This window comes from Rattus norvegicus, chromosome 14 (genome assembly GCF_036323735.1).
Source record: "Rattus norvegicus strain BN/NHsdMcwi chromosome 14, GRCr8, whole genome shotgun sequence".
Lineage (NCBI taxonomy): Eukaryota > Metazoa > Chordata > Mammalia > Rodentia > Muridae > Rattus > Rattus norvegicus.
This window is the reverse complement of record NC_086032.1, coordinates 106,289,148-106,304,025: the sequence shown is the minus strand read 5'-3', so window position 1 is coordinate 106,304,025 and position 14,878 is coordinate 106,289,148. Positions and strand designations below refer to the sequence as shown.

The 14,878-nt window shown below is 38.6% G+C and overlaps 1 long non-coding RNA gene across 1 annotated transcript; it reads right to left on the bottom strand.

Moving 5' to 3' along the window:
• Positions 1-1,863: 1,863 nt before the first annotated feature.
• LOC120096706 (uncharacterized) lies at positions 1,864-9,091 on the bottom strand. Its single transcript, XR_005493512.2, has 2 exons — positions 8,426-9,091; positions 1,864-4,905 (listed from the first exon to the last, which is right to left on the bottom strand). It is a non-coding gene; the product is annotated as an uncharacterized LOC120096706 (long non-coding RNA).
• Between the last annotated feature and the right edge of the window lie 5,787 nt (positions 9,092-14,878).

Genomic DNA, 14,878 nt, shown 5'->3' with positions numbered 1-14,878 from the left:
GAAAGAGTGGGAAACAGACAGAAATATGATTAAAACACACTGCATGAAGTTTTCAAAGAATAAATAAAATAATATTTTAAGAAAATCTATAACTTAAAAATTATCACCTTGTTGTAAAAATGACTTCTTGTCAGTCCTACCACTACAACTTCAAATGACCTCTCCCTTTCATTTTCAGATGATAATAATTGCATAGAATCAATATATAGCTTTTAGCTGTACAGTTATTTTAATTGTGTTAATTCTTCTAGTTCACAAATATAAAAATCATTTCATGGTCTAGTGTGAAATTCCATTTCTTTCTTTAATGTTTTATATTTTTTTGTTGAGGTCTTTAACTTCCTTGTTGATGTCTTTGTTCCTAGTTGTGTTTGAAAATAGTAACAGAGAAGAGCTGAAAGGTGAAGCTATGGGGCTCTGAAGGACTGTGGAGGTGCAGAGAAGGCAAGACTTTGCCTTGCAAAGACTACAGAAGTTAAGGGGCACCAGGTTAAATGTACCCTACTGAGTTGGTGACATCTTTGTGGCCTTAACACTTGTAAATCACATTGTTGGAACCCAGAACAGGGGCCATGTGCTGAAAAATGGCTGGAGAATTGTGTCTAAACTATGAAAAATAATCATTTGAGTCAGAACTTCATTTACTCAGAATGGTGTGATCTAAGTTGGAGGAATTATCTGCAAGAGAACACAGACTCTAGTTCCAAGCCGCATGTCAGATATCTGGAAGAATAGCCCAAGTGTGGGGCCTTCAGGAGTCAAATGAACAACTGCTAAGGAATTGCTCAGAGATGTGACTAGTGCATACAACCCTGTCCCTTGAAGAACCTCACATTGATGGAAACAGAATTTATGATATAACTTCAGGAAAGACAATGCCACAGTGTTGTTGGCATCTGGGAGCTCAGAAATGAATGTTGAAAGTTGATGTTGAAATCAGCAAGCCTGTAGTACTGAATCAGACTCATGTCATTTTGTTCTCTGCCTTCATCCTTCTAATTTGTTAGTATATGAGCCCAACTTTTTTCTCATCCCTTCTGTCTTACCCATTCCTAATTTCCATTCTGACAGTAGTTTCCAAAGACCTTAAGCTGACCTGGTTTGGAAGGTCCTTGTGTTTTATTCTTCTGAGCATCCTTATCAATTTGTTGTAAGTTAATTGTGTGGATATATTATACATTGAGTATTTAACACACAATCTGTACAAAGCATTACCTATTCAGGTAGAAGAACAAGCAAGAAAAGAACATTGTTATGAGTGTCAGCAGCTGTGAGTCTCTGATTGGCAAAGACATGTGAATCTGACTGACAATTCCAGACACCAGCAGATCGAGACATGTGTTTACAACTCTATTTTTATGATTCTAGGCTCTCAGAAGCTGGTCTGAACACTGGGTCCCAGCAGTTTTCAAGTTAGGCTTTGAGAGCAGAAGCTTATGGCTCTAAGCCTGAAGAACCAGAGACGTGGGGGTTTCCAGTTTCAGAAACTTATGGCTGTGGTCTTGTTAAAACTCATCCTGCAGCACTGTTTAACTACTGTTTTAGCCTCTGAGATTCAGATGTTGGTGTCTTAGGCACCAAGTCACACCTGGCTGGTTTCTCTTATTAACTTAAGAATTCTTCTACTTCAGGGGTCTCTATGCTTATTTTTGCAGCCTCTTAACTTCTATAGTCTTTGCAAGGCAAAGTCTTGCCTTCTCTGCACCTCCACAGTCCTTCAGAGCCCCCAAAACTTCACCTTCCAGCTCTTCTCTGTTACTATTTTCAAACAAAACTAGGAACAAAGACATCAACAAGGAAGTTAAAGACCTCAACAAAAAAATTATAAAACATTAAAGAAAGAAATGGAATTTCACACTAGACCATGAAATGATTTTTATATTTGTGAATTAGAAGAATTAAAACAATTAAAGTAACTGTACAGCTAAAAGCTATATATTGATTCTATGCAATAATTATCATATTGACCATGCCACTGTTCACATACATAGAAAAACTTAAATGTATATAGAAACATACGAGACCCCAGATAGCACATTCAACCAGAAAAGAATGTTAGATGTATGACTGTACCTGATTTCCAGCTTGCTATACATCCATAGTAACAAAGCTGCATGGTATGAACAATAAATAAATAAATAAACAAACAAGTGGATGATGGAATAGAATGTAAGACTCAGATAAAATTCCATTTAGTTATAGCTATGGAAATTATTGCAAAGATGTCAAAAATATATATCAAAGATGAGACAGACTTTTACAGAATTTCTAAAAATAGATTTATGTATTTTTGTATATACCAATGATTTTTTTATGCACGTGAATATGTACTCTGTGTGTGTGTGTGTGTGTGTGTGTGTGTGTGTGTGTGTGTGTGTGTGTGCTGCCATGGAGGACCAAAGAATGCATTTGGCACCATAGAATTGGAGTCTCAGATGTGCCATGTCAGTGCCAGGAACTCAACCTGTATTGTCTGCAGGTACAGCAAGTTCTTTTTATTCCTGATCTATCTATCTGGCCCTTAAAGTAAAACCTCTTAATAAATTGTTCTGGAAAAACAAAATGTTCATATATAGAAGAATGAAATATATCTCTCTTCTACACAATTCCCAAGTTGATCAAGACTTGATACAAGACCTGTAACTCTGAAAACATCAGAGACAGAGTAGAGAAAATATTTAAGATGTAGACAGCACAAAGAAGGGCTTTCTGACTAAAGCTCAGGAGATAGCAATAACAATTGAAAATTGGAACCTTATAAAATTATTATCCTCTGCACAGCAGAGAAAGCCTTTAGTCCAAAGGAATGACAACCTATGAAGGGAGGAAATCTTTGTTAATCATGTATTATTTGAGGAGTAATATCTAGGGTATTAAACAAAAACTTCAAATATAACAAAAAGAAATCAAATAGTGCAATTATTAAATGGGCAATGAGTGAGTTTTCCTTTTTCAATTAAACTACACAAACAAAACTAACTTGCAGTCAGACAAACAAAAGAAATGTCCCTCACAAGGATGACCTTAGGTTTGTTGTGTTATATTTCTAGTTCTAGGTCTTTTCAAGTTGACAATCAACAGTGTCCATTACAGGAACCCTCTAAATACACTTTGGTGGGAAAGGAAACTATACTTGCATGACAGAAATTAGTAGGAGGGTCTTTAAAAAAACTGAACATCAAGCAAATGTATTAGTCAGCTGTGCCACTCCTGGGTTTTTCATAGAGATACAGACACCCATGTTCACTGTAGCTCTAAGCACAACAGTAAAGTTACTCCACTACATAAGGAGTCCAAAACACAAGACTGGGAAAGACAGTGTAGTATATGGAATTTTTTTTTCAGCCATAAAGTAAAGTTATAGCTTTTGCAGAAAACTGATGCAAATAGAAATTATTATATCAAATAAAATTTAGAAATTTTTAAAAAATTAAAAATATAAAACTGTCTGTGAAGTAAGCATTGTGTATTTTCTGTCATTTGTGTGTCCTATAATTTATCTAAACATGAAATTGTGCATGCCTATATGACACGGAAGTAAAAGAAAAGCTACTACTAGGGGAAAAATGGAGGCATACAGAAGACCTGAAGGATGAAAAGCAAGTTACGGTCAACATGCTCGAATCACATTATATACTTTCATAAAAACTTTCTATATGAAAGTGCCATAAATGATGAATACATACAGTAAATTGTTTTGGCTCGAAATCAAAGAACACTTTTAAGTATTTTAAATGTAAAAACATGAACTCATTTTTAATTCATTTTAAATCTGTTTCATTATATAATATCAGTTTTCACTCCCCCTTGTACACTACGTTTTTGACTATTCTATTGGATACTCTATCTCTAGGGAAAAGGCTCTTAGTAACTCTTTTGAATAGATAATTATAACTGCTTAAATGGGACCAGTAAAGACAGAGTGATTAATAATGAAAAAAGGATAAATGGAATACAAAAAGTCAAGGTAGAATGGAATGAGCTAAAGAATATTAGGTAATCATTCAACCTTGACACATCCTTCTTTGTAACTGGGCTGTGCAGAAGTGCATGGACTGGTGGACAGAAGGCAGAAAGTGGAACGAGCATGTGTATTAAGAAAAACTTCTGTTTTCTTTCTGCCATATTGTGGTATGTTGTGATACAGGCATCTATGTGGCTAAGTAAAAGTCGGGTATTTTTGAGGAAAATATTTACAGGTCTCAAACTACCCTTTGATTTCCCACATCTTTATAAAATTTGATTTATGAAGACCCAACAGAGCTTTGGTTAATTATATCATCCATGATTCATTACAAGTAAAACTCTGGGATAACTGGTAATTTCATTTTCATGCTTTCTATAACCTGAAAAGTGAAAAACAACTTATTTTTTACTGCTTATATCAAGGCTTTAAACAAAATTATTTTGAAGGTTAACATTAAATGTTGTTTCAAACATCACATTTGGTACCTTTCTATGTTATCTAATGGTTTATTTAATCAAGTTTATTAAACATTTACTTTGCATTACCAATCAGTCATCTTCAAAGAGAAAAATATGTATTTGGATAGACATGTGGAAGAATAACAAATTAATTTAACTTCTTAGTATCTCAATTATTGATTGTCCAAAAAGATTGTGTTTTACCAAGTAATAACACATAAAAATATCTCAAAAATCAATATTTTTCTTTTGTCTCCTTCTAAACGATTTTGAGCTCATCCTTTGAGCACCACTGCAGCAATTCTGATCTTCTATGCCTGAGCTGCAAGCCTTTTCACAGGTGAACACAGAGATAACTGCAATTCCACTCTTGGGAGCCATATTATTAATGTTTGCTGGCAACTGTGAATGACTTCATCGTTCAGCCAAGTCTGATCTGACACAGATTGCAGACCTTTCCTTTGTGCAGAATCAAGCCATCTGTGATTTAATGAGAAAATATTAATAAATCTCTGCTGTTTGATGTCTTTTCAGGATGATATCAAATAATCTAGCTTGAATCTTTGGTCTTTTGCTTATTAAATGCATATAAAATGAATGCGTTTGCTTTAAAAAAAATAGTAAAGCTGCAAAATAAGCTGTATAAATCACACCCCCTTCTTACTCTGCTGGTTAACCAGAAAATCAATGGCATGGATTCCCTGACAGTTAAAATGGTTAGGTACATATTTACAATCCTTAAATCAAGCAGGTTCCTAAGCCAAAATAGCACACACATTTAGCTTTACTAGAATATAGCAATAAGTAAGGAAGATGTAGACATTTTGGCAGTAGCAAGGAAAACAACAGAAAAATACAGTATACCAACAGAGTAGAATTTTCTATTTGATAAACTAAATGTTTTAAAACACCATTGGCAATTAGTTACATACTTGTCAAGTTATTGAGACATCATAACTTTTTTTGGTGGGTGAAGGAAATGTAATTTATTTAATAGATTTTTACGCCAATTAAATGAGTAAATGTGTATATAAATAACAATTTTCCAACATTGTACTTCATAAATTCCTTTCCACAGAGACATCCAATCGTTTCTAAGTATAATACACTGTATATTGAGTCAAAAATGCTTAAAATTCCTTCTAAATGATGTCCTCAGTGGTCATTTCAGCAATGTAGCACACACACACACACACACACACACACACACACACACACACACGGGGGGGGTGAGAGAGAGAGAGAGAGAGAGAGAGAGAGAGAGGATGTATAAACATATGCCACATAAACACATAAACAATTAAAGAAAGAGACCATGAATTTGAAAAAGAAGCAAGGAAGTGAGAACATGGTGTGATGGTTTTCATATGCTTGGCCCAGGGAGTGGCACTATTAGGAGGTGCGTCCTTGTTGGAGGAAGTGTGTCACTGTGGGGGTGGGCTTGGAGACCCTCCTCTTGGCTGCCTGGGGATGCTCAGTCTGCTCCTGGCTACCTTTGGCTGAAGATGTAGAACTCAGCTCCTCCTGCACCATGCCTGCCTGGATGCTGATATGTTGCCATGCTCCCACCTTGATGATAATGGACTGAACCTCTGAATCTATAAACCAGCCCCAATTAAATGTTGTCCTTTATAAAACTTACATTGGTCATGGTGTCTGATCACAGCAGTAAGACCCTAATTAAGACACATGGGAAGATTCAGAGGAAAGAAGGAGAAGAGGATATAATATAATTATATTATAGTCCCCAAAACTACCTGACATCACCAACTTACATTCAATGTATTCAGATTTGAAGTATGAACAATGGTTGTTGGTTGTAAAAAAAAAACCATGTAGTAGAAAAGAAAGGTAAAATATGAAATAACAAGATAGTAAAGTCCTACAGATAATATTTTGCTTTAAATATGAATTAAAACTTCAGGTTCTTCTAGGATAAAGCTTTATACAATGTTGCCAAAGAAGACATGTTCCATGTTTGTGTGACCATATCTGACTCTAGGAATTGCTTTGGCTTGGGTATGCTGTTTATCCCTCAAAGATCCTCAGAACTAAAAACCTATGACAATTCAAAACCGAGTCTACTGACCACTTCTTTAAAAAATAAATAAGGCATAATACAAAATGAAAATCTACTGGAATGAGCTGGGCACGTTAAATCAGATAAACAATAGCCACACTTCATAGTTTGCAAACACTGGCTGTAGTCTACCTAGATAGTTCAACTATATCACTCTAGCACAGAAAATCAAATAATGCTTAATTTTAGCATTAAATTTTATATTAAATAATAATTGTGCTAAAGTGTTGTGGACCACAGACTTTTTCATTGGGAAATTATTTAAGATACTTAGGAGTGTTTTCTGTCTATTTACCTGCTCTCTAAATACTCAGCTATCTATGGACATCACAAAGAAGAGCATTTTCTGTAAGAGCCATACAAATCAATAGTGCTTAACTTTATATCAAGAATATAGATCTGAAACAAAACCATGTTTTCAACATCATAAAGAATATTGCTATATATTCATAAATACTTCAGTGCTGAATTAATATACACTTTTGAATATCCAAGGAAGTACTGATGCTTAAGCTTCCTTTAATGCTGAAAAAAGCTTAATGGATTGCTAACATCCATTTGTTGACTTTCTCAAGACCCATTCCTGTATTAAACCTTCAGACATTAAAACACATTTACCACATTATCTCAGTCCTTCAAAGAATTGCTTCCACTGTGGACAACTTCACCAAATGTTCTTTGCTTCAATTGAAATTCAATAATAGAGTCATTAGTTTGACAGTGTTTACCTATTTTGCGAGAAAACCTCTCACCAGATGTTTTCTGTATGTAAGATATAAAAAACAAATTTCTATTTCTCTTAAGAAAAAAAATCCCACCTACCTGTTGTTAATAAAGAAAAACTCCTTATATTTCTTCCTTTGTTTATTAATATCTGAAAACCTAAAACCAAATGTTTTTTATTGTTAACTTGCTTTTTTTGCTTACACCAAGAAATGTAACTTATTTAAGAAGAGCATAGAAAGAATCTATTCCTGTAACATACAATACAATGCACTTCTTACTAATCTGAGTTAGCAATTTGTTGGAACAGAAAATATACTAGCTAACAGGAAATAATTCCCTTTACTTAGAGACTAAAATTTAACTATAATCTATGGTGATGCATTATAAGAAACAATTTTAAAACACATTACATTATACTATTTATCCACACAATGACATTTCACATGATATGCATTAGGCAAATTGACTTGTTAAGTAATTGGCCAGGTATGGAACAAAGATGAGACAAGGATAAAATCTGCTACAGATGCTGAAAAATCAAAGCCATTTCCACAAGTGTGTCACTCTGAAGACTTGTTGTATACTGAGTCACAGGCTTGGCAATATAACTAGTCAAAATATCTCTGTAGGTGATGATCTACATTAGACATACATCCAGAAACTAGCATATACATTCATCATCTTAGATATGTTCCTTCCTGATCCTACGGCTCTTTTTAACCACAGGATGCTGCAATAATGAGATGCATCCTATTCAGTTGAGTGTTTTCATCAATAAGGGCTATTTGGAAGACCCTATGTCTGAAGAGGTGGCTTGGCAGTTAAGAGCTCTTTCTGACCTTACAGAAAACTGAGGTTTGGGCAAGTAGGGTAAGTCAGCAGACAGTCCTGGGTACAGGGTCTGTGAACTACTTCATCTTCCTTGTTTTGTGGCTGTTTGTTGCTGGTACTTGTAGGAGGAATGGAGGTGACTAGCTCTGCATAAGCACTGGGGGCTGAGCAGCTACAAAGGCAACTCTTTCAGGAGGAACTAATTGAAGATTGTTTGAGAAACCAAGAATTGCTGACACAGACAGAGCCAAAATCAAGAACAGCTGTTTGAAAGAAATGCTTGCTAGCCCACCAGTGGGACTTGGGTGGAGGGTATTAAAGGAGCTTGCACCAGGTTCATAGAGCTTGCTGCAGAGTTCTCACCTGCTCCTGGAGACTGTGCTGTTGATTCAACATCTCCTCATCTCTAACCTCCAAGGGCAGGTAGGCAGTCCTGAGCAAAGACAATATCTGGCACCCAGCGTAGTCTGTGAACTACTTCATCTTCCTTGTTTTGTGGCTGTTTGCTGACCTCCTCTTCTGGGGGCTCACTTTTGCCTGTTGCTTCAGGGACTGTGTTCGTGGCTTGACCTTATCCACTCTTCTCTGCTGTCTTGCCACCTTCGGTTGTTTGTTCAGTGAGTTCACCCCTTAGTGTTTTATGCTATGGGTCCTGCAAGGGTGAACGCATGGTCCTCATTTCTGTCTTCTTTTCATTTCTGAGTGTTCATCCTGCTGACTTGTATTTTCAGTTTCAGTTTGAGGGTGAGCACAGTATTTGTCTTTGTCAGCTTGCCCAGGCAGCCATTGTACTTTCACTTTTGTTTTTGGTCCAAGGATGAGTCTGCGATTATCTTCCCTTTGAATGCTCATCTCTGTGAGCTATTCATTTTCACTTTTGGTTTGGATTCATCCCAGTACCTCACTGGGTGCTGGAGGGCTCCCGAGCACCTTTTCTATCCTGGGTACATGGCACAGGCATACAGACTTTGAGCTATACCTGAGGGAGTCACCTGCTTAGTACGAGACATCTGTCATCATATCTTTTCATCATTTGTTTCCTTTTCACTGGTTTTTATGGGTTGCCCCCCCTCCACCATCAAGGAACTCCAGTTTAGGGCACTAAAAATCCTTCTGGTTATGAGTGCTCTCAAAGTTAAGACTAATTACCAGGACCAATTTTGGGAGGAGGCTGCTATTTTGGCCCTCTGGATATTACTGGAGATCATGTGAGACCCTGACCTCTGGATGTGTGTTCTCTTCCTAGTTCACAAGCATGAGGTTAAGCCTGGGATTACCCCTCCCTTGTTCTTTGTTCCCACCCTCTTTACAGTCATCACCAGTCTTAAGAATTCTTGCCTAGAGGAAGTTGTGACTGCCTATAATAAACACTGTCATGCTGATATTCACCTTTCCCTTACTGACCCTGTTCCACTTTCTCCGGGCAAATAGGATGATGTCAGCGATGAGGATATTTCATCCCTCAGGCCATCAGGCTCCAAGACATCCTGTAGCCCTGCTGTCCCAGGTCTCTCACTCACTAGCTCTTATGCTCTGGTGCCATCAGAGGTACTACCTGGCATGATCTAGGGGGACTTTGCCTTCTAGAGGACACCCCTGCTGTGATCACTTCTGTGAAGTCCATTTGTCCTGCTAAACTGCCTCTCCTCCAGAAGCCTCAGTCTCCTTAGGTATATCAAGAGGCTTTCCCTGTCAACCTTGACCTGATGAGGTAATTAGGCCCTGGCTTTCTATTTCTCTGGTAGACTTGACACTAATCAGAAAAACTGCCAATGATTCTGACCCAAATTCTCTTTATTTTGAATAAGTACTAAAGCAATGGGCAATGCTCCTCTAGTCCTATTATGATTAGTAGAATTTCCTTGAAGTGGTACTTGAACCCCTTATTTTGTAATTGGAGGTCTACATATCATGACTTCACTAGGAAATCAGCCTAGGATTAACTTGGAATATAACCTTAATATTACTTTTGATATACTTACTGGCCATAGGGCATACATTAACCCTGTCACTCAGGCCACTATCAGACTGCATGATTACTTTAATCATGCTGATTTTGCTTTTAAGGCCTTTAGGGCTTGCAGCTGTCAAGACCCCTCTGCTTACTTTTGAAACCTTATCCAGGAGTTTGGGGAGTCCTTCGTGGACTTCCTATTCCATGTGACTGAGGCAGTGGACAGCTGGTTTGATGCTGGACCAATCAGCAACATACTCATCGAGCAGCTTGCATAGGGGCTAGGCCTTAATTCCCCCACTTACAATGCAGTGGCAGCCATAAGGAATTACGATATCCATAGATGGGTTTTTGCCACTCATGATTTGGACCATGGTGTGGGTTCCATTGCAGCCTTAACTGCCTCCATTTACTCCTTAGTCATAGAATGTGAAGAAAGGATACACCCTCCTCCTGAAGAGCCCCCTTATAGCACCTGTTGGGGCTGTGGCAAGCACAATTATCTCAGATAGGACTGCCCCTCAACTAGGCTCAAGACCAGATGCCCTTGTTGTAACAAAGGTTTCCATTGGGCTAAGGATTGTTGTTCTCAAAAGCAGGAAGACAATTTAAACTGCAAAAGGGGTACTCCTTATCCCCTCCAGTAAGAGGGACTCCTGCTTGGCCAGGAGTCTTTTGAAACTTGTCTGTTTCCTCACTCACTGATAATGAATGTAATCAGGGTATACCTGTTAAAGGGTAGGTTGACAAAGGCAAATGTCACTATTACAGCAAAAAATGAACCTTTTGAGGTTTGGAGGCTAATTGGCCACCAAAATGACTATCAGACCTGTTTGTTGGCAGAACTTGAATGGCAATCAAGGATCTTTTACATCTCTTGTAGCTGATGTTGTCTGCAACCTTTCGGGAAGAGTTATTTTGGAAGACATGGGTGCTGTCCTTGTTATTGATGATCGTGGCTGTTTTGATGACATTATACAACTGGACTGCAAGGGTCACAAAGTCAGGGATTACCCCCAATTCTAATGGCCACTGCCCACCCAGCCCCAATTGCCATCAGGTTCTTGAACCTATACTGTTGGCCTGTTTTGGAACTGCCTTATTTGGAACCTAAACTTTCTACTCTCAAGGAACTAGCCTTGAAATAATTATCTTTGGGTCATTTGGAACCCTCAACCAGCAAATAAAATTCTCCCATTTTTGTCATTAAAAAAAGTCAGGGCTTCTATAGGATGTGAGAGCCATTAATAAACATATGGGGAATCACTCAAGCAGGACTGCTTGATCCTAGTGCTATGCCACCCAGGTACTATACAATGATCCTAGATATTAAGGATTTTATTTCCAGATCCCTCTTTCTCCTCAGGATAGATGCTATTTTACCTTGATAGTATGGGAGCCTAATGTGAATAAACCAGTTAAAAGATATCAGTGGACAGCTTTGCCTCAGGGCATGAAATACAGTCTGACCACTTGTAAGCTTTATTTGGCTGAAGTTATATAGTGAGTCCCCAGCGATTTCCTTGTAGTTCAGTTCATGGATGATATTGTGCTTGTAAACCCTTGCCTGCCTGATCTTGAAAGGGAGTCCTCTGAATTGTTGCTTAACTTATAAAATCTCAAACTTGAAGGTTGCTCACAAAAAGATTCAGAGAATTCCTCCATATGCCTTCCTGGGCTTTTCTATTTCTGGCAAGATAAAGCCCCTGACCTTCTCCATTGTGGCAAAAGAATCATACTCACTTATAGAACTATGACAATTATGTGGAAATGTTAATTGACTTCAACATTCCTGCCTATTCCAGAACAGGAGATGAGGCACCTCTTTTCTTTCTTGAAGGGGCCTAGCAGCCCCTCAGCCAGGGTTAAACTAACATTTGAGTCTTGCAACCTACTACAAAAAATTAAGGCACTCCTTTCTGTATCAATTCTGGAAAGGCATGATACAGGAAAACCCCTCTTGGCTGTAACTGTGTGGTCCCTTGAGGGAGGTGCTAGTAGTGTTTTGGCAGAATGGGCTCCCCACATGGGTGCTCCAGGAGCACTCTGATTTACAGGAGGTTATTTCAAAGTTTGAGATTGCCTTCTGCTTTGCCTTTAAGATGAGAGGCTTGGCAAGGAGAACTTATGACAGGAAATAAGACAAAATAATTTTACCATTCTCCTTATGATATTCTCAATTATTATGGGTAGATTCCATCAGCTTTCAAGAAATGGTGTCAGAATTCACAGGCTCATTGGATAATCACATATCACCAGACAAAAATCTTACTGCTTTGTACCAGTAGGAAATTACAACTAAAATCCATAACATATCTTGCTCTCACCCCATTTCCAAGGCAACTATAGTGTTTTCGGATGCTAGTAAATCCAGATATCAGGTTCTTATACAACAACTTGAGGGAAAAGTACACAACTCACTTTCTCCCTAATCCTGGCTCAGTGAAACTATGTGGATTATTTGGACTTCTGAAAAATTTTGAGTGTTGCCAAAAGTAGCCAGTTAATATTTTTTCAGGGAGCCAATATGCAGTACAAGTTGTTCATACCCTCTTCTCCTATATTAAAGAGAAAAACAGCCTAATACATGTCTGCATGTGATCTATCCAGAAGGTTCTTGAGAATAGGTCACATCCCCAGTGTATCTCACATATAAGATCACATTTTAAATTGTCTGGTATATTAGCAGAAGGAAATGAGAGAACTGATACCCTGATTATGGCTATAGACATAGAATTCCCAGAACAAGTCAGAATGTTAGCACCAGAAATTTCCCCTTTCCCTTTGGAATTTGCAAACACTCTTACCTAAATTGCCTATGTCACACTGCAAACATCTTGTACAATGTATGCACCTCTTGTACCACTGGGGGCTCTTGGTAGATCAAGAGTTAACCCTAGAGGTCCACTCTCCAGTGCAATCTGGCAAATGGATCTCAGCCATTACCTAGGTTTTGGGAGTCTTAAGTATATACATGTGTTCATTGCTCTGCCTTCATATATGCAGTGGCCATATCAGGTGAAGAGGCCTCCCATGCTATTAAGACCATGAAATCAGCAATGCTGGTGATGGGAATGCCTTGTGCACTCCAGACTGACAATGGGCCTGCTTATTAATCTTAGTGGTTCAGCAGTTCAGCACCTTTCTTGTTATGGAGATCAGTCACTCCTTTAGCATACCCTACTGTCCTCAAAGCCAAGCAATTGTAGAAATAGCAAATCACTCCTTGAAGGAAGCACTGCTTGGGTCACCTCCTCAGAATTCAAAAGAGAACCACACCTAGCATTTCTGGAGGTCCTATTTCTTGTAAATTTTACATGAGAAAGGGCGGAGACCTGCTTACAAACATTGGCCATATTTGCTAAGGGTCACCCCTCTCCCATTGGTTAGATGAAAGCACCAAATAACCTCTCAATGGCCATCACCCTCTCTGCTTCTTACAAAGGGCTGAGGTTATGCTTGTTTTTTCCCCCAGGATGCAGCTGCACCAATATGGGTATCTTTGAGAGATGTTTGACTGATCACACACCAGGGGGAAAAGGAGCCAGAAGAGGACTAGGATTGGGAGATGTAATATACATACTATGTTTATCAATTTTTCTTCAGCCTGGAAGGGCTGATGAGCTCTGGGCTTTGGTGCCCCTGCACCCTATTCTTTTGCCTGTGGCAGTTAACTTTCCAGCATACCCTGTTTTTTTCTCTTCTAATGTGAGTTTGGGTTTGCACTTCATGGACTTAGTCACTACTACAGGATGATGATTAGAAGGCACCTAGCCCATGGCGAAAACTCTCTGTTTTACCATCAAAGTCTGCTTCATTGATCCTTGTATCCAACTACATAATATGACCATGGGGAGCTGTCATGGTAATCTAACCTATGGCATCGTGTTAGGCATAGAACTTCATGTTCCCCTTACTGTTTACAAATCCCCAAAGGATCCACCAAGCATACCATGTTCACCCCTGCCTTGCTGTCCAAGGGTCCCTCAAATGCACACTTTTGTGGGACTTCCTATCCCTGGGAGCACTGCCTGCTTGCACCAACTGTAATATTTGCCAGAAACTACCTCATATTGTCCTATAACCTCATACTTGGAATATGGAGGTTTACCTTATATGATACTTCCTATATTAGTTGTACTAGCTGGTTTTGTATGTCAACTTGACACAAGTTGGAATTATTACAGAGAAAGGAGCCTCCCTTGAGAAAATGCCTCTATGAAATCCAGCTGTAAGGCATTTTCTCAACTAGTGATCAAGGGGGGAAGGCACCTCGTGGATGGTGCCATCCCTGGGCTGGTAGTCTTGGCATCTATAAGAAAGCAATCTGAGCAAGCCAGTAAGTAACATCTCTCCATGGTCTCTGCATCAGCTTCTGATTCTTTTCCCTGTGTGAGTTCTAGTCCTGACTTCCTTTGGTGATGAACAGCAATGTGAGAGTGTAAGCTGAATAAAACCTTTACTCCCCAACTTGTTCCTTGGTCATGATGTCTGTGCAGGATAGAAACCCTGACTAAGACATTACTCCACATGTTCACAGGGATCCCATTTGATGCCAAGCCGACACTATTAGAAGCAATTGGGGTGTATGTGGTCCCTCTAATTGTCTTGATTTACCCCCCCCCCCTTTCTCTTCTAAAAGGTGGTTGTCTCTTTAATGGGACAGGAGACTTCTAAGTAGCAAAAGTGAAAGTCATATACAATGGTCTGACAACAGAAATTAAAAGAAATATGTATTTTCACTGGCATGTGTGTTTTTTTTTGCTGTGATAAAACAAGGACCAAAGTGACCTGGGTGAGGAATACATTTATTTGGCTTGCACATTACAGTCCGCCATCAAAATAAGCATAGCTAGAAGTTG